Consider the following 27,738-nt stretch of genomic DNA (forward strand, 5'->3'; position numbering starts at 1 on the left):
CTTTTTTTTCTTACGGGCTATTTTCAAAAACCTTATTCTACCACTGATCTCTAAAAATATAAAATAAAGCACTCAATCAAATAATTAAAATCTTTCTATCATGTTACAGAATAAAAATTAATAATAATAAAAAAACACAGACTGCACAAGTAACTACTAAAAACAAAAAACAAGGTTTACAATTAGGTGGAAGTGTATACAGTGGACCGTGTATTATATTCCACTCGATACTTTCATAAACTGCAGATATTTTAATGTATTGGGTTCCTGTTTCACCAGCGGATAACGCTATTTGACGGATGGCAATACAAATAGACTTAGACAGCGGAAGGTAGGATAGGCCAGTAGGACCCAATTCTTCTAAATTAATAAACTAAAACTTTAAGATGCAAATAGAAATATCTGAAAAATATAGTAGAATTAGATAGTAAAAAAGTATTAACCTAAAACTTTTTACTGTCGGTTACAGTCATCCGTCAAATAGCATTATCCACAATTGGTGAAACCTACGTTATATTACACCGCATTACTTTTTACTGGGTGTACCGATATGGATAATTTTAAATTTAATCGAAAGCCGATGTTTATTGTGTGGTCACATTTAAATTTCATCGAGATTTGATAACAACCTTTTGAGTAATCCTTGATAACGCGTATTTACTTGACTATTTTTTCGTCTACCTACGTTGATTACTTGTGCGATGTAACTGAAATCAGTTTTTTTTCAACACATTATCCATTTAAACAACATTTTGAGTTTTAATACAGTAAACCATAGATGGCCTTAGTTGTCCTTTGTGTTATCGTTACGCTATCGTTTGTCTATTAATTTTGTTACATTATTAATTAGTTGTAAGATTAATTAGCATTTGTTCACTTCTAACGTTGACGGTTAGTACAGTTGCATGTGGGCATTCGCTGTAGATATTGTGAACTATCTAAAATTAGCTAAATTTTGTAAATTACGTTTGCTTGCAAACGAAATAGAACGAAAGACCAATTTAGATCGACAAGTAACAAATAAACAATACTGATTTCAAGCAGTCTTGTGTTCCTGTGATAAATAAAGTGACCGGAGCTCCTGGGGGGAGGGGAGGGGGATTGGCGGTAGAATTAGCAACGCGCACTCGTTGTTTCAGGTGTTGCAAGCGTCTATAAGCTACGGTGATTGCTTACCGTCAGTCGTAGACTCGTTTGCCAAAATAGTTGTAGAAAAAAAATATGGCGTAGGCTGTCGAAAAATAAACAATTAAATATGCATTATTAGGAAGGTATAATTCAAAGGTTATTCATTGATCTCATTGTAAATTGAACCACAGGAGAAACACCGTCTCTCGATTAAAAAGAATCATTGAAGTCGGATGGATGTACCAGTAAAAGTTAATGAGGTAACATACATAACACCGTGTTAATACGGGTTCCACCATGGCACCTACAACGTCGTCGATGGATCGGGTGAGGAATAAAAAGTGCTCCGTGAACGGTGAAAGTTCAAAAACTTTTATAAAAAGTATAGTCGAATCGAGAGCCTCCTCTTTTTCTGAAGTCGGTTAAAAATGACAACTAAATGTCCGATTTCGACTATTATCAAGTCTGAAGCACATTAATTCCAAATAAAAAACGTTACTATAACTTCCCATACAAATCATTTTATTTGGAATTTTCAGCAGGGAATATACAAATGTTATATCACTTATAACACATTATTAAACACATGAGTTCACGTTATTTTTGGCGTAAACTTGTGGAGGCCTATGTCCAGCAGTGGACTGTATAGGCTGTAATGATGATATCACTTATACTATTACAACTCAGCCTGTACCTGTAAAATCAATCAAAACCCAGGGAGACAGGATAAATGTTAAAATGTTGAATCATGAACGAAATCGCTTGTACATTTTGTATAAAATAAACCTCATTAGTGTTAGGCAATGTGTTGTACTGATCTCATTTTTTGTGGACAATAAATTATTTATATATAAGGCGGTCTTATCGCTTACCTAGCGATAAGACCGCCTTTGTGCATAATATTGTTTTGCAAATTTTATTTTTAAAGATGTATGTTATGTTAGCTTGTAATATGCACAATAAAGTATATTTCTTCTTCTTCTTCTTCTATTTACTAAAGGACAATAAATTATTTACTAAATAATAAAATGTTCTCTTCAAGTGAAACTGAAGCTGACCGGCGCAATGTATACTTTTTTTTGGTGACCATATGTGCCTGTATTCTTATATTTTCTTTTTTACGAACCTTATACAGAGATTAACGAACAGAAACATTCATTTCCGTGCACTCGTTCGAAAACCATGTCCGTAATTATTTTCGATTCTTTTCTGCTTATAATATATAGTTTGAAAATGAAGTTTAACTTTTTATTGTAGTCATCATTTAATTATTATTATCTTTACATGGAATAGAAATTACATAGTTCAGTAAAAGCGGTTATCTACAAGTCCGACCTCAATTTGCAAGGGTCGAATGAAAATCGTTGTATATAAGAATCTGTAATCGCCCGAACACCGAGAGGAATAATAAATAGATCTCAGGGAAAGATAGGAAAAATACTGGCAAGAGAGAAAAAAAAACAAAATTAAAATAGTTATTTATTAAGGTAGATTCGTTTTCTGGTTTCACCTGCTTATCTTCTGATCGATGTTGATAAAAAATTGTCATCGTGTCAATCTTTTATTAAAGTAGGGCAGAGCAATGAACATGTACTTCATATAATACTAGCTTTTACCCGCGTCTAGGCTCGCATTGAATTTTTTTGTAATAAAAAGTATCCTATGCTACTTCTAATACCTTCAAGAATATGTGTACAAAGCTTCATGATGATCGGTTAAGAAGTTTTCGCGTGAAAGCGTAACAAACAAACTTACATTCATAATTAAAATATTATTGGGATAGGTAGGGATAACGTATACCATGCTATACTTCATATAATTATAATATACAAATATTATAGTGTTATATAATAAACGTCTCGAACCAAACATTCTGGCTTTGCTAACGTTATATTTCATAAAGAAGCCGCGTTGGCGCAACGGTTACAGCCATGGATTGTACCTGTTGCGTTGGCGGTTGTGGGTTCGATCACCACACATGACAAACATTTGTATTGGCCATACAGGTGTTTGCCGTGGCCTTGATGTTTGTGCAGCCACTGTGGGTCTCCCCACCGTGCGGAGAGCACGTTAAGCCGTCAGTCCCGGTTGTTATCATGTACACCTGATAGCGATCGTTACTCGTAATAGTAAGTAAATGCAGTGTTTGCAATTTTTTTTTTGACTGCCTACCGATCTACCGACGATCACAGCTAAATAATTATGTTATTAAATAGCATTATCAATTCAATTATCAAAAGTAAACTATCGTTTATACTTTCACAAATTAATTCTCTAACGCCGAGTTGCACGAAAATAAATTAAAATTTAAGTAGTGATTAAACTAATTTAATCGCAAGAATTGTATGAAATTCTTGTGATTAAATTAGTTTAATCTCTTAGTCGACTGGTTTTGTCTATTTTAGATTCTGGAGGACTGACTAAAACTAAGTGTAATTTTTGTATAGGTATTACTGGGTCGGCAAACAAGCGTACGGCACACTGATGGTAAGCGATATATAAGTGATCGGAATCAGTTCATTGTTTATTCATTCAACAACACCTGCCAGTCGTACATTGGTACAAACCGACACGTCGAGTGTTCTATAATGTTAAAGGTTTAAGTTGCGCGCTGCTGGCGGATAATTTCCTCGTGTCTAGTATTTTTTTTTTTTTGGTGTTTTGTTTTTGTCAATAGGCTGCAACACTACAAGCATTGCAAGCGTGTTGCTGACCCTACCCGTAATACCTCCCAGGAGCTCTGATCACCTTACTCACCACGGAAACATAACACTTCTTGAAAGCAGATTTAGCTGTGATCTTCGAGGTAATACTCCAGTCAATGTGTATAGCTGTTAATATTACGCCTTGAAAACGTTTAGTGAAAACGTAACAAGGTCATTTACACCCTTCTACTCTTCACACTATCCATATTCACAACAATCCATATGAAGAACTGGTTATCAGCTGGTCTTTCTTAAATTCTTTAATCCAGAAAATTTTCAGTGTATATGGTATTGTTATTTGTCAGATAGAGAAAATATAGAAGAAAATTCTGTTATTTATAGTAACGTATTGAAAAGTCTTACACAGAACAAGAATCGGTACATTTGCTGCCATTATTGTAAAAAATGTCTCAGAGTTGCGAGATTTCTAACCAGTATGAAGAATTTACTGCATTTTTTATCATCTTTTACCTTTAGCTAGTTAAATTAAAGTAGGCTGACTTCGTGGTGCAAACAATTGATTGTTGCGTTAACAGTTGCGTTCAATTCTAAACTAACAAACCCGTTCTATGTACAAAAAATACACATATTTTTAAAAAATAATCGCCAAAATGGGGAATAAAGACTCTCGAATGGCGACCACGGACGAACGGTCCCCAATAGGATTTTCTCCCGTGTCGGCGGTCCGGAAACACACACAATACACAAGCATAAACGCCCAGACCACGAGAAACATCTATATGGCCAATACAATGACTGTCATGAGCGGGGATCGAACCCGCGACCGCCAGCGCAACAGCCAATGCTGTGACCTCTGTACCATCGCGTCGTCAATTAAAAAATTAAACTTTCATTCTATCCTACATGAATGACTGCTGCATGATGTTATAATATGAATATAATGAATTATAATAGTTTTACCATATTTTTATCATTTAACTAGCTGCTTATGTTATCTAAGCGAGCTAAAGACATTTTAGTATCTCAGATCTGTCTGAGTAGGTATCTAATGATATAATAATAATAATAATCTTTATTGGACACAATCATAATTGATACAAAAAATCGACTACCTTGACTCCTGCACTAGTAGTGCTGTGATGCAGAAGCCAGTCCTCTCCTTGATTACATGTAACAATAACTTATGTCCTTAAGAATTAATTATTATTAATTTAATGATATAAAAAAGAGCTAACATTATCTAATTTAAAACTAATTATCTAGAATCGCAACGGTCGCAGTCATGGATTGTGCCGGTTACGCTGGCGGTTGCGGGTTCGATCCTCGCACATGACAAACATTTGTATTAACCACACAGGTGTTTGCCGTGGTCTGGGTGTTTGTGCAGTCCTTTTGGGTTTCCCCACCGTGCTTCGGAGAGCACGTTAAGCCGTCGGTCCCGGTTGTTATCATGTACTCCTGATAGCTATCGTTACTCATAGTAGGGAATATATCCGCCAACCTGCACTGGAGCAGCGTGATGGATTAAGCTCTGGTCCTTCTCCTACATGGGGAAAGAGGCCAATGACCAGCAGTGAGATATTACAGGCTGAAACGTTGTATCTAGAATCTGTCCTTATGGGACTCCTCATCGCGCCTGTATTTCTGTTTTATTAGTATGAAGAAACTTAATTCATTATGTTACAGTAGAAACAATCAAGTCAGACATTAATTTACGAACAACTAGTTAAGTAATTTTATCGTTTATCAACAGCCGTTCTGGTGTCGTGGTGCGTCAAGGCGCCTCAATCACCGGCAGCTTCCAAGTTTGATTCCCGCTCGGGATAGATGTTTGTATTTGTACAAAAATGTCCTTTCCGGTTTGAATGTCTGTCCTTGTTGATCTCATCACCGTGGCTACGAGAGCACGTTAAGTCTTCGTCGCTATCATTGACAGCTAATAGCGGTCGTTACTCGTTTTAAAGAAAGAAGAAAAGAAGAAAGAAAGAAGAAAGAAGATATTTATTTAGTTATTTATTTAAAATATATATATATATATATATATATATATATATATATATATATATATCTGACAAAATGCAGTGGAGCAGCGTGGTGGATTAAGCCCTTCTACTGGAGAAAACTGTGATGGGGTGTTAGGGCTGAACAAATTAATTCACTCAAAAAATATAGTTTTTTTTTAAAGAGTATGTGCGGAGTTCCTGACTGATTTTTCTTTGTAGAATCTACATTCCGAATCCGGTGGTGGTTTCACTTTTAACCATAATTAATAATTTAATTTGTAAAATGACGATTCGAAGGTGCTTTAAAGCCTCTTTGAATCAAGCTATTTTTGATTTTGATAATCGCAAATTACTAAACTAAGTTAATTAAGTTAAACTTATTAAATACTATTGAAATGTTATAATCTGAGGTTTTATGGAATTTTTAGCAGTGATAAGGTGTTTTTTTTTTTTGAATCGGAAATACAATCGGCTAATCACGTATGCTATCCTTGCCAATAGCATTAGAATTATTAGGTGAGGAGCATTAATCATACAACACAATGCGTGTATGTACCGGTCATGGGATTCTGGTTGTCCCTTTTGTAAGTAAACTAGGGAATAAAAGTGGTTTTACACGTGTTTAAGGCTACGCTAATTTTTTAACTTTCATTTTTACTTAACGCAAAAATAATAATTTTTTAACTGATGGATGTAAATTATTAATTAACCAATTATTCTATTTATAACAAAAAAATTATGTATTTTTTTAATTTTCGACGGAACATATATTTCATATCGCATTAGTTCCTTGAAAAATACTGAAGTAACACACACGCTTTGTAATGTTAAAAATTATGAAGGTTAAAGATTATTTTATATCCATATAAAACCTTTTTAATATTTTATCACGACGATCTTAGTAATAAAACATATCCGTACCAAATATGCATTAAATAAGTTCAAATAAAACCTTACCTAACAAAAGTATCTCCAAATTCAAACGTCCGTCAAACACACAAACATTAATTCGTAAACAACGAAAAAAAATCCACACGTTTTCATTCAAAAACACTTCGTAAAAAGTTTCGTAGACGTCGGAATACGAGTGGAAAACACGTCCACTTCCGTCGACATACCGGGACCGACTGAAATAAAACCAGAGCTCTACCTCCATACCGTAGTATTATCCGGCTATTTACGGAATGACAGCTGAAGTTCTCTATAAGGATTTTACAGGATAAATTTAATTCGGTCGGGTTATAATCGTCGGTAATGTTCTTTTGACTCGGTGTGCCAAGCGAGGCATATGCTCTAGACTCGTAAGGGCCTAGTAGTATATTTTTTCTAACGCCCTATAAAGATCTAGAATCACTTATACGAGGTACGCTTTCAGAGGTATAATGAGCCAGAAAGTCTAGAAAAAAGGTGCTTTAGTCGGTCTTTGCAGGATATTTGATGATGAAATATAATTTTATTTCACGTAATATTATTAATATTTCATTCCAACTGTTTCGTTATTACGAATTATTACGAAGTGTGTGAATGAATGACATGCAATTGAATGAATGAAGGACCTGTAAGTAAATTTTTATACGTTCTCTAAATAATCGTACTCTAATTAGGGGTTTCAATAGAAGTAATTCGTTACAGTTCAAAATCAATCTATTTAGTGTTAACATAATTTTATCAAGGACGAATATTAATCGTTTACGAGCAGTCGCAGATTCATTTTCGCTTATGACAAATTAATGTTTTACTAAATTGTACGGATTAAATTGGTTTTGATGTTAGTCCTAGTTACATGTGTTACCTAAGAACGGCTAACTTCAAATAACGAAGGCTAGGCTTTATTTCATAGTCCGTCCATTGCAGACGATTTAGACAGTGTCGGGCAAACAATGTGTCGCCTACGTCACTCTTCAGGAAAACACAGAGTTGCCTATGCTCTGCGCTACCCTCTCGACCTCACTGGTTAGGCCCACAGGAACGACGAGTCGATACGTGTGGAGCCAGTTCGGCTGCAGGAGTCTTTCTCATTTTAAAGCTATGCCACGAATGCTTGACCGAGACCCCATCCCGGTTTCAAATGAAGTTTTCCTTCTCCAGGATCTTGATGATTTTGGGCCAGGTTTATCCCTCGGTCACCTGTTACGACCCCCACGGGAAGAAAGGGGATGGTGCTGTTCTACTCGGCCCAACGCATACACCACAAAGCATACGGCACAGGCGTCATTTAAAGTGTTGGTTAACCTGGCACTAATCGATCGCCTCTGTCAATAGGCATCTATAGCACCATGGAAGCTGCGGAGGTTCCTGACATTAATATATAAATATCATGAATTTCATTTAATTGTAATTAAGTTAATTTAACTGCTGCTAAACCACACGTTAATATTAAATGAACAATAATGTGTTATATGTAAAATTATCACTGAATTTAGGATACAGAAACTGATGATAGCTGGCAAAAAAATAACTGGACGGTCACACTTTTAACTTTCTTTAACGGTGCTACGAAGGGAAATGCAACATTTTATTTTTTTGTATGTTTATTAGGAAGATATACAGCTTTCACATGCTTTAAAAATAAAAAGTTAAGTATTCATAAAATAGCACAAATAATATTAATGTGAGATTTTGACTGTCAATATCTCAAAATACGGAATTTGCACGAACACAATTATTCGTCCCGAGTGGGAATAGAATCCACGATCACCGATATTTAGGCCTACCAAATTAAACTCCTAATATTAAAATATTAAAATATTAGGTGTTTAATACAGGAAAGTATGTTTTAATTTTATTTTCCATTTATATCTATACAATAAAATGATTTACCGCGTTTTTTGGAAGAGCATCACTTGAGAAGGTTGTCAATCGATTTGACTGATTTTCTGTTATATCGTCGTTGCTGTCACGTTTTCTTGAAAGGAAATCTTTAGGAAAACCACTGAAAAAACCGCAAATTGTCGAAAATTTGAATGGTATTTTTGTATGAAAGACCTTAATAGAATCGAGTCAAATTCAATTTAAGAGACGTTATAACTTGTGCCTATTAATAGTAAGAAAGATGTCAAGTTCAGTTCATTGCTTTACAAAGGAGACATCTATTTCTTAACCCTCAAAAATAACACAAGTAGGCGCGCGCGAGGAAAACACATAAAAAGTTTATTTTTGAAGTACATAAAATTTCTTTACCCACGCTTAACTTGGGGAATAAGCTGATGAGTGCGTGACAAGAGCGTTACGAAAAGTGTGATCAGGCGAGGCAAACGGAGCGAGAGAGAGGTGCGAGCACACATTTTCTTTCTCACTTTCTCTCATGGCCAGTTACGTTTCGTATATCTAAAACAAAGTGCAGACCTATTGTACTGGCCCGTGTCGTGTGATCTGAAGCACAATCGTTTTTTTTTTTTTTTCTGATAAAAATATATTATGTTCATAAGTGTTACTCGTAATAAGTAAAAGAAAATTGACTTTTAATTAAATATGTTAAATTATAAATAATTAAAAGAAAAAGTAAAATTAATTTGAAATGACAACTGGTACAAAGCCGAACTGTCTAGGATAGTAAGATGAGTCGTCCGTCTGCAACGTCACTGAAATACCGGCAGTATCCCTATTTTTTAATTCCAAGGTGATTGTGGAACTGTGTTATCCCTAAGTTGCCTCTTACGACACTCACAAGAAGAAAGGGGGTAGCTATATTCTTTAACACCGTAGCCACACAAAAATCTCAGTAATCAAATATAACACATCCGGCGAGAATCAAATCTACAACCCGCGAAGCAGAGCAGGGTCACTACAAACTGCGCCAAGCTAGTCAAAGTATGTTTGTATTGTATCGTTCAGAAAGATATTTAATCCAGCTTCAGTCCTCATTTGTTGTTTTTTATTGTCAACACGTCTAAAAATACACACAAATAATTCTATCATAGTTGAAATAAACGTAAATAAAAAAATTTGAACTGATAGCTGCGGTTTATTTAATTTAGAACGAAATTGCCAGAATCGGAAACAGAACAGGAAGCGATCGGAATCAGTTCATTGTTTATTTATTCAACAACACCTGCCAGTCGTACATTGGTACAAATCGACGCGTCGAGTATTCTAAAATGTTAAGGGTTTAATTATATAGTCCTGCTATAATGTTGTTACAAAGAAAAACATTTTTTTCTATTGCACGTAATATTTATAACTATTACAATGTGTTAGTTTAATCTATTAATATAAAACATTAAACATATATACAGCTTATTCGAAGTGGTCTCCATTGGCTGCAAAACAGTCCTTTAAACGGTGAGGCCAGTTATCAATAGAAGCATGCACTCTTTCTATGGGAAAATTCTTCACTGCCTATAGTATGGCAATAGCGTGGAGCAAAATATTATACCAGAACACCAGTTTGGATATCGCGCGCATCATGGGACCATAGAACAGATACACCGAGTGGCTTCTACGGTCCGCCAAGCATTGGGCCGTGAAAATTACGATAGCGCTATAAATAACGATAGCACTATAAATAACGATAGCGCTATAAATAACGATAGCGCTATTTATAACCTTCTTCTTCTTCTTCTCCTTCTCCTTCTCCTTCTCCTTCTCCTCCTTCTTCTTCTCCTTCTCCTTCTCCTTCTTCTCCTTCTTCTTCTTCTCATTCTCCTTCTTCTCCTTGTCCTTCTTCTTCTCCTTCTCCTTCTCCTTCTTCTTATTCTTCTTCTTCTCGTTCTTTTAGCTCAGATGAAGTCTGGAGCGTTTGTTTCTAAGATCTGGCTGAAAGAACCATTGTTGGTTATTGTACATGGTCTTGTTAAGAGGCTTTACTAACTTCTCAAGAATAGTATCTCGATACACTTTTGCCGATATTTTTATACTTTTTTTTCACTAAAATATAGCACAATCAGTCCCTCAAAAAATTCTATTTTTCTTCTTTATTTCTTTGAATGAGTCCTACGGAATTATACAAAGATTCATAAAAAAAAAAAGATTTCAGTTAATATTAACGTTTACAGACTTGACGATCGCGGTCGAAACCGAGTACGCGTAAATCCATCTGACTGTAAATAAGACCCTTAACCCTTTGTCAACCACGTGAATGAAATTTACGTACCGTACAATGTGGGGTCTACGAGGCCTTGTTTCTTTAATTTAAAAAACGATAATTTTTTAAAATGTCTTTAAATGATATTGGTTTCAAAGCTAAAGCAATAAGATAGATAAAGAATATATGTACGAATAAATAAATACTTAAAGTAACTAACGAAATGAAAAATAATTTAAAAATTTGTCGCTTCGTATTAAGTTTACATAGGGACAAAATTGTTTTTATTTAATACACACATGCACACACAAGCACACACAGACATCCAGAGTACTAAAATCTTAATATATATAAATCTCGTGTCACAATGTTTGTCCTCAATGGACTCCTAAACCACTTAACCGATTATAATAAAATTCGCACACCATGTGCAGTTCGATCCAACTTAAAAGATAGGCTATATTTTATTTTGATATATTATGTTATTATTATATTTCAGAAAAAAATAAGGTGATACGAAGTTCGCCAGGTCAGCTAGTATTTCTATAAATCACAATTACTGTAACTATTGCTATAATCTAATTTCGTTTAAAAAAACAATTAATATAACATTATATACCGTTTTTTTCTTTTAAATGTTTAAAACACGTGATTTGGCCTTTTATAAAAACGTTTTTTTTTTCTTAAAAAGACCCTAACACTCGCAAATGATAATACAGTAACATACCTAAATCAACGTTAAAATAAACAAAATGCTTTTCTACATTAGAATGTCGGTTTTATTTCGAAACCCCGACAAGTTAACATATTTTTGTGTACACGAAGACCGCACATTGATACGGGTTAAAATTTATTACACAGCGAATTACCTCCCGATAAAATGTAAAAAATAAATAAACAATTTTAAAATATTTAACAGAACATTTAAGTGTTAAGATTTTCTATTATTTTAAACAGTATTTTGGTATCAATAGTTAATGCAGAAACCCAGCTATATAAATAGTAGTTGTTATAAGTTATATTTAACTAGCTGTAAATGTTGAACAGACACTGAACTGATTTTAACTAAAATAAATAAAAAGTCCCATTACCAGTAAAAGTTAGATCCATTTTTGGACATAGATAACAAAGTTGTAAAGTTTCTACTCGTATGTATGTACATATTTATTTTATAGAATTTTACATATACTTTGGATATGTTATAGCTAGCTTACTTGACGAACTTTATACCGCCATGTTTTGTGAACTAATCGTATTTTTTTGGTTTAAACGAATTTTGTGCTGGTAATAACGAACGTAATAAAGAATTCGTACTAATTTATTTTTGTGTTACCCACACATTATCGAAATACTAAACATCTTTTTTTATATCATATCAAAAATCGACCGTTCTAGCGGGAATCGAACCCAAAATAAAAAAGAACTTTACGTTTCAACGATATATCTTATAATATTACACAGCTGAAAAGTTTGTTTGTATAAATGCACTAATCTCAAGAACTATTCGCTCGAATCGAAAAATTATTTTTGTGTTGGATAGCGCATTTACCGAGAAAGGCTAAAAACGTGAAACCGCAGAGCGCAGCTAGTTTTATATACATACGAGTATATATACACACAATATATAATATTATATTACATTTTTCTTCATTCAATTACCAATCCTGCTCCGTCGATCAATATGCGAGTAACGTATTGGAACTAAAGTTCTAACTCAGCTACACGATAACTTAATCAAGAATATTATATTCATAATATATTAGATTCCGCGATCGATTTTGTACCAAAACTAACGATCCAACCTGACTTCTCACGGATTAATTTACTAATAAACAAATAATTAAAAGCCTCAAACATAACGCAGCTACTAAAGAATGTATATACTCCTGTGTCGAGGATCTGGGAACATACACAATATACAAAGCATAAAAGCTATGAACGTATGTAACACTTATATATACTAATGTTTGCCCTGAGCCGGGATCGAACCCGCGACCTCCAGCGTAACCTACCGGTGCTGTGGCAGCTGCACCAACGCTTCGCCATAATAAGACTAATGAGGAGTTAAGCAAAAGATTCAATCATTCCAAGTATGTGCATACTTGGAATGATTGAAGAGAAGCTTTGAAAGTAACGTAATATTTCTAATTGATATTTTCCGAATTTTTCAGGACATTTTATTTCAAAATTTCAAACACTGTTTCAAATTACGAAGCAGCTAAAAATAGTAAACTACCTACGAGTTTATCACCCGTACAGTTCAATAAAGAAACTTTGAATTATTTTACCCATTTGAAAGATTTTGAGGGTGGGAAAAGTCATAGCAACTGGCTAATGCTGTACTGCTTGCTATTTCGATCCCAGCTTATGCCAGATATTTTTAGATCATAGAGATGATCGCTGTTGTCTGAGTATTAGTACTTTGGCAGCATATGTTTTGAAGCTTTCACTCCAGACTTCTCATCGTATTGTAGGCCGTTGAATGTGATGCGTTTACGTTTGTTTTTGTTTTCAAAGATACGAATTACAATTGCCGCAGTCAGAATGTTGAAATAAAACCGAATAATTATTAATTACTAGCTGCCCAGACAGACTTCGTTCTTTCAATAGCTAATAAAATAAAATAAAATAATTTAGTATTAGAACCTTCCGTAGGCCTTAAGAAACATACAAAAAATAATTTAGCCGAATTGGTCGAGCCATTCCCGAGTTATGCGCTTAGCAACATTTATTTTCAAGGAAACATCTCTTTTTTAACCGACTTCAAGAAAGGAGAAGGTTACTCACTTCGGCCCCATATATATACATATATATATATATATATATATATATGTGTGTGTGTGTACGTGTGTGTGTGTGTTTGTGTTCGTAGATAACTTGGTCGTTTATGAACCGATTTTGATATTCTTTTTTCTTGGAAAGGAGATATCCTAAGTGTGGTACCATGGTAAGGAAACCAGGACTTGATGATGGGATCCCAGAGAAATCGAAGGAAACCCTCGAAAATCCGCATAACTTTTTACTGGGTGTACTGATTTTGGTGATTTTTAATTTAATCGAAACCCGATGTTTATCATGTGGTCACATTTAAATTTTATCGAGATCTAATTACAACTTGTGTACAACAACTGGTGTAATCTTTATCACAATTATCTTATACTGTACACTTCTTAACCGTTGCTACTATATCGTGTCATGTAACAAAAGGTTATCTATACAAATAAATAAAATTGGAGTATATGTTTGTAATATTAAAATCATGTGGTCATATTTAAATTTTATCGAGACCTGATTACAACTTTTGGAGTAATCTTTGATAATGCGTATCTACTTGACTATTTATTCGTCTACCTACGTTATATTACTTCTCGATGTAATTGAAGTCGGTTTTTTTTCGTTTTCCTTTAAACACAATTATATTGTATATTTTTACTTATCGGTATTCGTATATACGTGATTGATATATAATAAATTAGTTTTTAATATTATACAGTACGTAACGCGTTGATTGGGCTTTGTTTGAAGAAATTAATAGAGATTGATTTTTTGATTTATTAATGTTATTTAGGCCGAAATCCAGGGATTTATTTTTAGTATATAATCCTGGGTTCAAATCTAGGTCAAGTAATTCTGAGTAAAACATTTTCGATATAAAATAGATTAATATTCGCAAACAAAAACAAACATTCTCGGAATAAAATCTTAATTTTAATTAGCTTTTTATAGATATTGGAATAACAATATTTTTGTGTTGTTTGTATAATTATTAGAATGTATACATTTGTATATAAGCTTTTTATATAACAATACTACCTTGGTGTTGATACCAGTCACTTTTTAAATAATAATAGGTTTTAAATTTTTATATGTAAAATGATGCCGCGTTCGCGCAGCGGTCACAACCATGGATTGTACCTGTTGCGCTGGCGGTTGCGGGTTCGTTCTCCGCACATGACATTGGCCATACAGGTGTTTGCTGTGGTCTGAGGGTTTGTGAAGTCCTTGTGGGTCTCCCTACCGTGCCTCGGAGAGCACGTTAACCCGTCGCTCCCGGTTGTTATCATGTACACCTAATAGCGATCGTAACTCATAGTAGGGAATATATCCGCCAACCTGCATTGGAGCAGCGTGGTGGATTAGCCTTCTCCTACATGGGGAAAGAGGCCTATGCCCAGTAGTGGGATATTACAGGCTGAAGCGAATATGATGATTCGTAACTGCTTTTGTACCCTTGTTTTGTATTTAAATAAAACTATTTTGATTTTGACTTTGATTAAGTTTTGCATTTGGGTTACCTGGGAGAAGTGGCTAAATGGCAAGGATCACATGTCAACCCATTATACTATACAATCTTTATTTTTACACAACTAGATCGGCAAACAAGCGTACGGCTCACCTGACGGTCAGGGATTACCATAGCTTATAGACGCTTGCAACACCAAAAGCATCGCAAACGCGTTGCCGACCCTAACCTCAATCTCCTCCAGGAGCTCTGGTCACCTTACTCACCACAGGAACACAACACTGCTTGAAAATAGTGTTATTTAGCTGTGATCTTCTGTAAGGTCGAAGTATTTCCCCATTCAGGCTGTTCCAGATTTTGTGCGGGATGTTTCTTGTTGTGCCCTGCCTCAGTTAATCGTCTCTATGCCATGATTTTGACCAAACTGCCACATATTTTTTCGAGAGTCACTTAAGATTGATTAAAGTAAGCTAGTCGCTTTTGATTTGATAAATGTAACAAATATTACTTTTAGAGTTAAGGAATTGGGGTATGACCTATCGCTGGTGCAGCTATTAAAATCCGATTACATAAAAATTGTAGTGTTTGAAAATTTTGCTTAATTTGTTCAAATAATTCTGACTTACAAATTGTTTCTCAGTTAATTACCAAGTAAAGGTTATAACAAACTTTTAAATCGACTTCCTGCTTTCACACTTTTCTTTACTTTACAGAGAAGTTTTTTCTTGAAAGATGTTTCGTTCGAAATTCTCCAGTTAATGCGTGAACGATACAAACGATAACCGACTTAACAATCTTCATGATAAGATTTGTTTTAGTTTACTCATTAACGATATAAGGTCCGAAGTATGTAAAACATATGTGGAGTAAATCGTGTGATACAATTGACGTTGGCGGCCTGTGACGCTGGCGTTTAGTCACATTTATTCATTCAGATTAATGGCTTCCAACAGTGCCAAATTAGCATAGATGATTTCGCCAATGTCACGTAGAATGGAGAAGACACGGAGGAGTCCCACTTGTATGTCAGCTAAACTAGAAATTGCAAAGTTAAGGAATCATAAAAATATATATACAGAAGCGTAAATACAAAATGAAAGAAGGATGTAGTTTTAGCAAATATTAAAGAGACACACCCGATCTCCACCTTTTTTCCCTGTGCTGAGAATGTAATGAATGTGTCCTTCCCAGACTTGAGTCCGGCATTTACTATGCCAATACGAATAGCAAGCCAAAATTTATGTTTTGATTTAAGATTGTGTTGTTATTTTATTTAATTCTTACAGTTTTATTAAAACAGAAGGAGAGAAAGTGTAATTACTAGCTAACTAAAGTAAGTGGAGCTCCCTACTATGAGTAACGATCGCTATCAGGTGGACATGAAAACAAGCGGGACCGACGGCTAAACGTGCCCTCCGAAGCCCTGACCACGTCAAACATCTGTACGACCAATACAAATGTTTGTCATGGGCGGGGATCGAACCCGCAGTCGCCAACATAACAGCTACAGAACTATGGCCGTTACGCCAGCGCGTCGTACATTTTATATATATACAATAAATATTTATAATTATTTACCCGAACATGATATGCTAAAAGCCAATTTGCATAAAACCAGCAAGTTCTCAACTAATCCGAATGAAATATGAATTTCTATTGAAAATAAAATGTTGAATGTGTCAATTAACGATGATTTCCCAAACAGGCGCCAGCGGGGGACCGAGTGATCGAACGCTAGTGATTACACGCTCCAATTGTTCTGCTGCAGTACGAGTCATAGGAGAAAAGCGAGTTTATATTACTAATAATTATTTGTATAATCAATAGTAAAGATTTGTTCCCTTATTGTCATATCAGCTATTAATATTATTACTATCGCCAAATTCCGATACCGGTTCTTATTAATATGATAATTGTGTTTGCTCGCAAACGAAAAAAAAAACCGACTTCAATTACATCGACGAGTAATACAACGTAGATCGACGAAAAAATAGTCAAGCAACTACGCTTTATCAAAGATTACTCAAAAAGTAGTTATCAGATCTCGATAAAAATTATATGTGACCACATGATAAACATCAGCTTTCGATTAAATTAAAAATTATCAAAATCGGTACACCCAGTAAAAAGTTATTGCGGATTTTCGAGAGTTTCCCTCGATTTCTCTGGGATTCCATCATCAGATCCTGGTTTTCTTATCATGGTACCAAACTAGGGATATCTTCTTTCAAACAAAAAAAGAATTATCAAAATCGGTACATCCAGTAGAAAGTTATGCGGTATAATACAACGTAGGTCGACGAAAAAAGCGGCAAGTAAAAACGCATTATTAGATATAACTCGAAAAGTAGCTGTTAGATCAAAAATAAATTTAAATGAGACCAAGTGACACACACCACCTTTCGATTAAAAAAAGATTTGTTGAAATCGGTCTACCCGATCAAAACTTCTGATGTAACATGCATAAAAAAAAATACAGTCGAATTGAGAACCTCCTCCTTTTTTGGAAGTCGTTTATAAAATATAAAAAATTTAACAGTACTTTAACTGTTCGAACATAAAGAAAAATCTTGAACAACTAGCTGTGCCCGCGACTTCGTCCGCGTGGAATTTAACAAAAAGTTATTGTTCAATTCACAGAGTTAGAAAATAAATAAATTTCTAAATGAAAGTTGCCTAACTTACTCCTTACTACATCAGCTATCTGCCAGTGAAAGTCCGTCAAAATCGATCCAGCCGTTACAGATATTAGACGAAACAGACAGACAGACAGACCGACAAAAATTTAAAAAACGTCTTTTTGGTATATGTACCTTGTATACTTCCATATGCATTTAGTAAAAAGTGGTTTAATATTACAAACAGACACTTCAATTTTATTCATTTGTATTGGCTATAGTGTCTAATGTATAGTCTACGTTATGACTATTATTGTTATTGCAGTTTGCTATTATTATTATATCATTCGATAGTTATTATATATTTTTATAAAACATTGTAATTAAAATAAAGGTTTTAAGATAATTTTTAAAATAGTTTTTCTGATTTTTATCTATAAAAAAAAACCATGTCTTTGGGAATTGGGGATGGGATCGGCAACGTGCTTGCGATGCTTCTGGTGTTGCAGACGTATATAAGCTTCGGTAATCGCTTACTATCAGATGAGCCGGATGCTTCTTTGCCGATCTAGTTACAAATAAATAAATAAAACATTATATCAATAAACGCTAAAACCTAATAACTTACACAAATATCATGGACGAGCATTCTCTGTTGTTGTTTGAACGTTATATATGTAATATAAACCGTGTATATAATATTAAAGAGATTATTTTAATTGTTTCGCGACGTCCTTTGTCGTGTCGTGTTATTGAAAACATTTACGTTTATAATAAGTTTTAATTAATATATCGAAAATATGAAAATTGTATTCTAAAAACAATGTACGAATAAATTATAATTTAAACTGTTCTTTTGACTACGTTTCATTTATATAAATGTGTTAATTATGGCTGCTTAATACCTTCATCATTTATGTTTGGCTCCGCTACCATTGCAGTCAGTATCCATACAAATATTATTGCTGTGAAAGTAGCTCGTCCATCTGTTACGCTTCCATACCTAAATCATTTGACGAATTTGAATGAAATTTAGTACAACAGTGGAATAGATCTTGGGAAAGGATTGTAGGCTACCATTTATTGCGAGCAAAAAGAAACTTGAAGGAGTATGATGATTTTATTGTTCACGAACAATAGAAATGTGACATAATTAGTGTTGTGTTTACCTCAAAATCGTACATCTAGTAACTAGGTTCCGAGATAAAATATGAACATGAATAAAACTAACCATTAGAGATAATAGATTTCCTAAATTATTTCTGACAATGCTTGATATTAGCTCATTTTATCTACACTAATATGATAAATCTGAAAAGTATGTTTGTTTAAGCGTACTAATAATTAACGCGTATGAAACCGTAGGCAGCTAGCATATAATAATTTTATAATATCAGTATAAATGTTGACGTTATAAACATGGAACTAGCTATACCCGCAAGCATATTCGCGTTTGCACATTTCAAATTTTTGTCGCGTTTTCCTAATGAACAAGCACCCAAGCTAAAGGAAAAAAAATAAGTTTAAGATTTAGTTTCGGTTATATGTACATAGATATATACATATTCCATACCCCGCGTTGGCGCAGCGGTCACAGCCATGGATTGTACCTCTTGCGCTGACGGTTGCGGGTTCGATCCCCGCACATGACAAACATTTGTATTGGCCATACAGGTGTTTGCCGTGGTCTGGGTGTTTGTGCAGTCCTTGTGGGTCTCCCCACCGAGCCTCGGAGAGCACGTTAAGCCGTCGGTCCCGGTTATTATCATGTACACCTGGTAGCGATCGTAACTCACAGTAGGGAATATATCCGCCAACCCGCATTGGAGCAGCGTGGTGGATTAAGCTCTGGTCCTTCTCCTGCATGGGGAAAGAGGCCCAGCAGCGGGATATTACAGGCTGAAGCGATATGTAGATATAGAATGTAATTATATAATATTTTAGAATGTTTTCAATGCAGAAATGTGTCTTTACAGTTTTATCAAAAGTATAAATTAACAAAATATAATTCAGTCAATATTTTCAAAGGGGTATCCAACGATACCGCTAAAAATATGAGACATTATAATAGTTAAAAATATAATTCACAACCTACAAATTCCACAAACAATAATGCAAAACAATCGAACTGCAAACAACATTCATCGAACGCATCATATAATTCGGCACACCTGAGCAAATACGATATATTGAAATTCACGGCACCTTTAATTCAGTAGCTGCGAATCTCGACACCGCAATTCAGTAAATGAACGTTATAATTTATTCAGCGCCATCTGTTGGCGTTAGTGTTTAAACTATTTTTTTTTTCGTAAAACAACGCCATCTATTTTGCAAGAATTTTACTTCACGTGCATTATATATATCTAACACAACTCGTCCAATTTGATTAAATATAAAATCATAATGAAATGTTGAGAAATGTAAGGTATATGTGAGTTATTTTTAAATAATGTAACCCACAATTTTTTTTTTTTTTCATCAAACTAATATGGTATTAATCTTTTATTAGACTAGTAAAGTAAGGTTCTTAGACTAGTAGTGTGCCTATTTAGACAATTGATCTGAAGGAGTAGACTCCTGTCGTGCGTCGGAGCTGACACACACCCTTTTTTTAATGAATTATATCACAAAATACGTGTATGTATCTTGCGCATCATACGTCCACAGCGTTATTGGAAGTGTTAGCACTTGAAATTCATCTGATGCTTTACTTACTCGTATGTCTGTATGTCTACGAGTATGAAAGAATCAGATTATAAAATTAAAACAATATATACTTGAAATATAATGTATAAATAAACATAAAACATAAATGAATAAATATAACAAATAAACAAAAAAAAATCACAACAAAAAATTACTCATAAATTTGCATGTTAATTTATCAACTACCTAGTTATGTTGGACCAAAGCATGAGAACAATAGAAGTAAATGCTTAATCAGCGGAATAGGAATAACAAATGATTTCTCACGTTGTCTCATGCTTTGGGATCATATGTCTTTAGAAAGTTTAATTAGAATTAAATCGACGATTAATCCAGAGCATGTAATTCTGTTCGGACGTGTCCACTGTAATTTTAATTAATTTTTAATTTATTAATTAATAACAGTTTAATTAATGTAATATTTTTTTAAAAAAAGCCCTTTCGCGCTCCCGTAAACTTGTCTACCTTCAATCAAACGAAAAAACAAACTAAACCATCTTCTGTTAAAGATTCATAATACTCGTAGTAAACAAATAAATAAACATGATTCTTTATTGCTACCTTTCCCTCTTTTGAGTCATTACCTATTTGAACAAATACGGTTGAACTGTTTGTTACATATTTAATAAAGTATCTATATGTACAATACTCATAAGTGAACTGTAATGTTCTTGAGACATAAAGTTCTTTAAAACTAGATACTAAGCCTTCTTATCATAGCTATAGTTATTTTAAAATAACGCAGCTCAAAGTAGATTACTAGTCTTTTTTATATAACTAGGTCAGCAAACCCGTACGCTACGTAGGTTCACCTGATGGTAAGCGATTACCGTAGGTTTTAGATGCCTGCAACACCAGAGCATCGCCAACGCGTTGCCAAGCCTACTCCCAATCCCCCCAGGAGCTCTGGTCACCGGAACTCACAGGAACACAACACTGCTTGCATTATTTAGCTGTGATTGTCTGTAAGTTCGAGGTACTAGATATTTCTTGCCGAGCCCTACCTCAATTATATACAGGTTAAAATAATAAATCTACTATTCTTAGTATCTTAGTATCAGTCAATTTAGCAGAGCAATTTTTTCTGCTGTTTTATTTTACGTATCAAACAAAAATTTAATATTCACTATTACGTTACTACTACACTTGGCGACGATGTGTCGTGACGCAGCGACAGCCGTCATTTTACGTCAAGACTTCGCGTCAATTACCGAGGTTCATACCATACGAACTGTCTGTCAGTGCCAATACAATTTTCAGTAGCAATGTTTCATTTTATATCCACTCTGTGCATGTGTTAGTTTGGCTATAAATATGGATGATTGATTTTTTGTAACAGTCTTGTCTTTTTCGTTATTATACTAAAATGTATATGACTTATTATAATTTAAAATATGTGAGATAAACAAAATAAAGAATGCCTCAAATCAAGAATTAATTCCTGTGCCAGATATCCGCAAATACACATTTAACAAAACACATACGCTCCAGCCAATGACAGACATGTATGGATTATAAAAATATTCATCATAAGCTATATCAAATTTGATACCGCCTTACTTACTAAAATAAACCCACAATAATTTTAATACATTATTAATAAGGAATTCAAAATATTTCGTACAGTACAAGCACATTTTCCTACCTGTAGTATCCATTAAATATGAATTGAAAATCTCTGTCTTATATTTTAAATAAAGTGAGACGCTATCCGAAAATGTGTTGGACCCATTCAAGACAAGATTTAAGCTTCACTTTGTGTGAAAACTTACGTCAACTTGTAGCGCTACTAACGTGACCTATATAATCACGTCTTGACATTAGGGCTGGTTTACCTTGTCACTTATTTTGGTAAATTTTTTTTTTTTTTACTAATTTTTAAATAAAATTTGTGTAGCGAATATATTTTTGAGGCTTTTGCCTAGTGATGGAACTTTTGCTTTTAGGTTTCAGAGTATTGTTTCCGATCAGTTTAATAAAGAAAATATATAAAAATTACCGAGGAGAAAATGACCAAACAACTCAATATGTTAAGTGCTTATTGCCGCTCGGACTTCTGCAAGGTAAAATGGTCGGTCTCGATTGGTACTCATAGCAGGAAAATTATCCGCCAAATAAGAGCAGAGAATGGTTAATTTGTTGATTATCTTTTATGTTTTATGTGCTGTGTGGCTACGGCACTAAAGAATTTAGCCACCCCCTCTCTTCCCGTGGGTGTCGTAAGAGGCGACTAAGGGATAACAAGGTTCCACAACCATCTTGGAACTTAAGAAGCCGACCGATGGCGGGATAACCATCCAACTGCTGGCTTTGAAATACACAGGCCGAAGACGGGCAGCAGCGTCTTTGGTGCGACAAAGCCAGTACTGCGGTCACCAACCCGCCTGCCCAGCGTGGTGACTATGGGCAAAACACATGAGTTCACGTTATTTTTGACCCATTCAGTCATTTTGGCCTATGTCCAGCAGTGGACTGTATAGGCTGTTATGATTATGATGATATATCTTTTATACCATATGGTGAGAAAGAAATAGAAAAAAAATGCGGGCTTTTCACAGCAATGGCAAAGCATGCAAATTATTTCGAGCCTTACGTATAAATGTCCGTTTTTTTTGTTGTTCCTATTCAGTAACAAAATAAAATATTTATATTAATAGTGGTTTAAAAGGTATAAGACGATAGAGGAATATTATGTCAGCAATTTGAACTGAAATCGAATTATATTATGCTTCATTCAAGTAATCTTTTAGTACCGATTCTGAATCGCCATTTTACAAGTCCATTATGTCAAGTCTAAGCGAAGTTACTGGTCCGGAATGCGGATTCCACCAAGAAAACCCGACGAGAATACGCTACCTCCTTTCATCTTATTTGAATACTTATATTGAAATATTTCGAATGGACAATATTTATTATTTGTAATATAATTTTCGAATTTCGAATTTTCTCGATTAGAACTTTATTAATTATATTGTGTTTGCAGGCAAACGAAGAAAAACCGACTTCAATTATATCGACAAGTTATACAACGTAGGTAGACAAAAAAAATGTCAAGTAAATAGGCATTATCAAAGATTACTCCAAAAGCTGTAATCAGATCTCGATGATATTTAAATGTGACCACATGATAAACATCGACTTTCGATTAAATTAAAAATCATTAAAATTGGTACACCCAGTAAAAAGTTATGCGGATTTTCGAGAGTTTCCCTCGATTTCTCTAGGATCCCATCATCAGATCCTGGTTTCCTTATCACGATACTAAGCTAGGGATGTTTACTTTCCAACAAAAAAAGAATTATCAAAATAGGTTCATAAACGACGGAGTTATCCCCGAACATACGGTCGAATTGAGTAACGTTAAGTTGAAGTCAGTTAAAAAATCAAATATCCATAATTTTGCACTCCTTGTGGGTCTCCCCACCGTGCTTCGGAGAGCATGTTAAGCCGTCGGTCCCATTTATTATCATGTACACCTGATAGCGATCATTACTCATAGTAGGGAACATATCCGCCAACCCGCAATGGAGCAGCGTGGTAGATTAAGCTCCGTTCCATATAGGAGAAAGAAGCCTACGACCAGCAATGGGAAACGTACGTCAAATGTAGCACGTTCGTTGTTGATCAAAACCGTTACAATTGATCTTCATAATTGTTAACTAAACACGCCATTGAGAGCACCTACATGTGTATAGATAATAACTTAATTTCTTTTATATTTTCTCCATTCTACGCTATATGTGCGAAACAATCCATGCGATGCTGGAACTTCCAGTCATTAATGAATAATAAACATTTCATAATCTACAGTCTCTAGTCAAACGCTAACCTATGTCAAGCATCAGAAAACACACGAGAAAAAAACAAACGAACATACAGTAACAAACTTCTGTACAGTTTGTCCAAATATTTGCCATGACTGAAGGTCTTACCAGCGACCGCTAGCGCGTATGTCATATTTTTAACCATCAATTTTTTTTCATAAGGGACTATGACATATACTATCAAAATGAGTCACAATAAGTCCTAATATAAGTAAAAATGTAAATACTTATAACATTAATGAAATCAATATGAAATCCCCTTTACACTAATCTAGCAATTTCACAGATTTTCATTTTGTAGTGAAAATCTTTTGTTAAGTAGTGAAAATCAGTCGGGCGGCTAACGAGATGGGAGCGCTCACGGAAACAATACTTTATATCCAGCAAGGCTACTTTTTAATATCTTAAAGAGTCTTTCACTCGACTACAAGGTAAAAAGTGATGCATTAAGTGTTTAAGAAAGTTTTGTAATTAGCTAAACGTGTTCGACCTTAGCCTTAATATTTCGTAAGCTGAAAGCCATGACGCTTTATAACAAATTATGAACATCGTCTGAGGAATTTTACTATTTAATCCATTCAAGTCAAGTACTATGTCTAGCGGTGTACTACGATAATCTAAAGAGAAAGAGAGATATCAGTACTTAGCCTTAGACCATGTCAGCCCAATTGCCTTCAGATCTGTTGCCATTGAACGTCTCCAAGTCTACAAAGGACGGCCACGTTTCCTCTATCGCTCGTGGTGTCTATTCCATAGCTTGCCTTAAAATGAGGCCAGGAGCAAATTAATCCAAGCCTAATAATGTCACCTCTAAATGTATTGATCTAAAAATCGTAATAAATCGTCGTAAATAACTATAAATTTTTATCGTGCTACAAACTTAATTGATTAATAACAACATAAATTAATCAAAAAGTCGAGCAGCTCAAAATATCTTGAATATCAGTGAGGTAGGGCACAGCATAAAATATTCTGCTCCAAATTTGGAACAGCTCGAATGGTGAAGTACCTCGACCTTAAAGAATTTCACAGCTAAATAATACTAATTTCAAGTAGTGCTGTGTTCCTGTGGTTAGCAAGGACATCAGAACTTTTGAGGGGGGTTGGGGTTTAAGGGTCGACAACGCACTTTCAACACGACCCTATCCCCAATCCCCCCCCCCCCTGCCCGAGAGCTCTAGTCACCTTTCAAACTTAAACACACAACAGAAACACAATACTGCTTGAAAACAGTATTATTTAGATATTAGTATTTTGTTCATTATTCTGTGTTTTTCAGTATTTTTTGATCTTCTAGGTCGAGGTACTACCCCAGTCGGTCTGGAAATTCCTGCTGTGCCCTACTTCAGTTAATCTCATTGATACTTTTAAAATATAAGAAAAAAATTACGAAAAAAAAGCGAGTAATCCAGACAAGATGACTAGCAAGCAATATAAAATAAATGTAGCGGTAAACAAATATTCCCAAAGCAATAAAGATGTGAGGTTTCTTTTCGAAGGTAACCGCAGATCAGCGTCTAAGTAATTGGTTCAGCGTCATTCTATTTGTTTAGGATTGGGAGGAACGTTATCCACTTTAGAACGTTGGACTGTTTCTTACTGATATTTAGTATTGCTTATTGTCTTTTACTGAGTTTTAAAAAAGGAGCGTACATTTTAGGTGCTTAATTTTTAAACGATTTTTAAAAGGAAGTTCTCAGTTCGACTTCAAAAACTTTTACTGGGTGTATCGTTATTGGGGTTTTTATTTACTTTTAAACCTTTTTGCTTCTTGTGTGGTCCCATTTAAATTTGACCGAAATCTGACAAGTAGTTTTTGAGATATTACTTACGATCCCTATTGTACTATATATATATATATATATATATATATATATATATATATATATATATATATATAGTACAATAGGGATAGAGAGAGAGAGAGAGAGAGATACATTAAACTCCAATTCTTATTCTACATGGAAAAAGAGGCTTATGCCCGCAGTTGGATGTTACAGGTTAATCGATCGATCGAAGATCGAAGACTTAGACTGGGGGCGGAAATCGGTTATATTTCCTAGATAGTGTATACAATGCCTAGATACTCTATAGATTTATGGCACGTAATATTTCACAACTTAACAAATCAAACTCAACTAATGTTCAATTTCCGACAACATTTACCGAGCGAATCCAAATTGTCCAAGCATTTCAAAATAATCTAAACTTCTTGAAATCCACAACGAAAACATTTTACCCTTTTAGTATCCTAACTGTTGCTATCTCGACATCGCGGTGAAACGGGACAAACTTCCCGAGCCTTCTTCCCAAAGGCGTTTTCATAGATGAAATCACTACGTATATTAAGAGGCAAGGCTTTGTTGACGTTATTACATATTTAAAAACTTTCTAATAATGTACGATTTTATTTTTGTGTTACCCACACATTAGGAATTCTATACATTTTTGAATATCATACCAAAAATTGACCGTTCCAGTGGGGTTACGCCACGGTTCGCTTAAACCAAAAATAAAAGCATCATATCAAAAATTTCGATCTAGCGTGTACATCGTTCCATAGCTTAATTGGCTAGAGCGTCGACACGGTCAGTCGGAGACGCGGGTTCGATCCCCGCTGGAACGGTCGATTTTTGATATGATATTCAAAAATGTTTCTAATAATGTTTGTTTGCTTGTTTGTAATCGATCCAATATAAAAGTAAAATTTTGACAAGTCGTCATGTTAATACTGCTTATGACAAATTTTTGTATGAGTCCAACATATTTTTGTGGTGGTCTGGGCGTGTGTGGTTGTGTTGAACAATAACAGATATTTTTATACTGTAATAATGGTTAAGAAGCATGGTCTACTTCGTTAGTGGTGGTTACCGTAGCCTGTTGCCAAAAACACATTACCGATCCTACCACCGCAATCAACACAACACATCCCCAGGAGCAATTACCATGTTACTCCCACACTAACACAACTCTTGAGAGCAGAACTATTTGACCTTAACCTTATGTAAACTTCTTATGAGGTAGTCAATCGGATTGTTTCAGGAATTGTTCCAGACTTCGAGTAAAAGATTTCCTACTGTGCTCTTCCCCATTCAATTGCTACTAAAATTCGTTGCCATTGTGACTAACATGTCCCGCAATACCAAAACGTTATTTCCTCGAAAGAAAATGAAAGCGATAACGCACGAACGAGCACGAATGATTTTTACGAACAGAAAACACAAATAAAAAAGAGCATTTAATAAAAAAAACGACTCAAACGATATAAATGAAAATAACCAATTCACTCCCTTAAACGGTATAAAGAAATCTGGAATCCCTTAAACCTCCAAGATTTGGATATCATACAAATAATTCCCGAACGGATGAAGCGTTTGGAGGACAATCTGTGAAAATAAAATCTCGCGGTATCCTTCGAAATCTTTTAACCGTGCGTATGTCGAGTGTACGTTTGTATTGGTAACACACATCCATATATAGTATAGTATATGTTACAAAGACGTTGTGCCTTATTGCTTTCGACA

At 34.6% G+C, this 27,738-nt stretch overlaps 1 long non-coding RNA gene across 1 annotated transcript; it reads right to left on the reverse strand.

Moving 5' to 3' along the window:
* Window positions 1-367: 367 nt before the first annotated feature.
* On the reverse strand, window positions 368-20,733 carry LOC123664075. Its single transcript, XR_006744764.1, has 3 exons — window positions 20,577-20,733; window positions 4,970-4,974; window positions 368-379 (listed from the first exon to the last, which is right to left on the reverse strand). It is a non-coding gene; the product is annotated as an uncharacterized LOC123664075 (long non-coding RNA).
* Between the last annotated feature and the right edge of the window lie 7,005 nt (window positions 20,734-27,738).

Source organism: Melitaea cinxia, chromosome 21 (assembly GCF_905220565.1).
Source record: "Melitaea cinxia chromosome 21, ilMelCinx1.1, whole genome shotgun sequence".
In the NCBI taxonomy this organism is placed as follows: Eukaryota; Metazoa; Arthropoda; class Insecta; order Lepidoptera; family Nymphalidae; genus Melitaea; species Melitaea cinxia.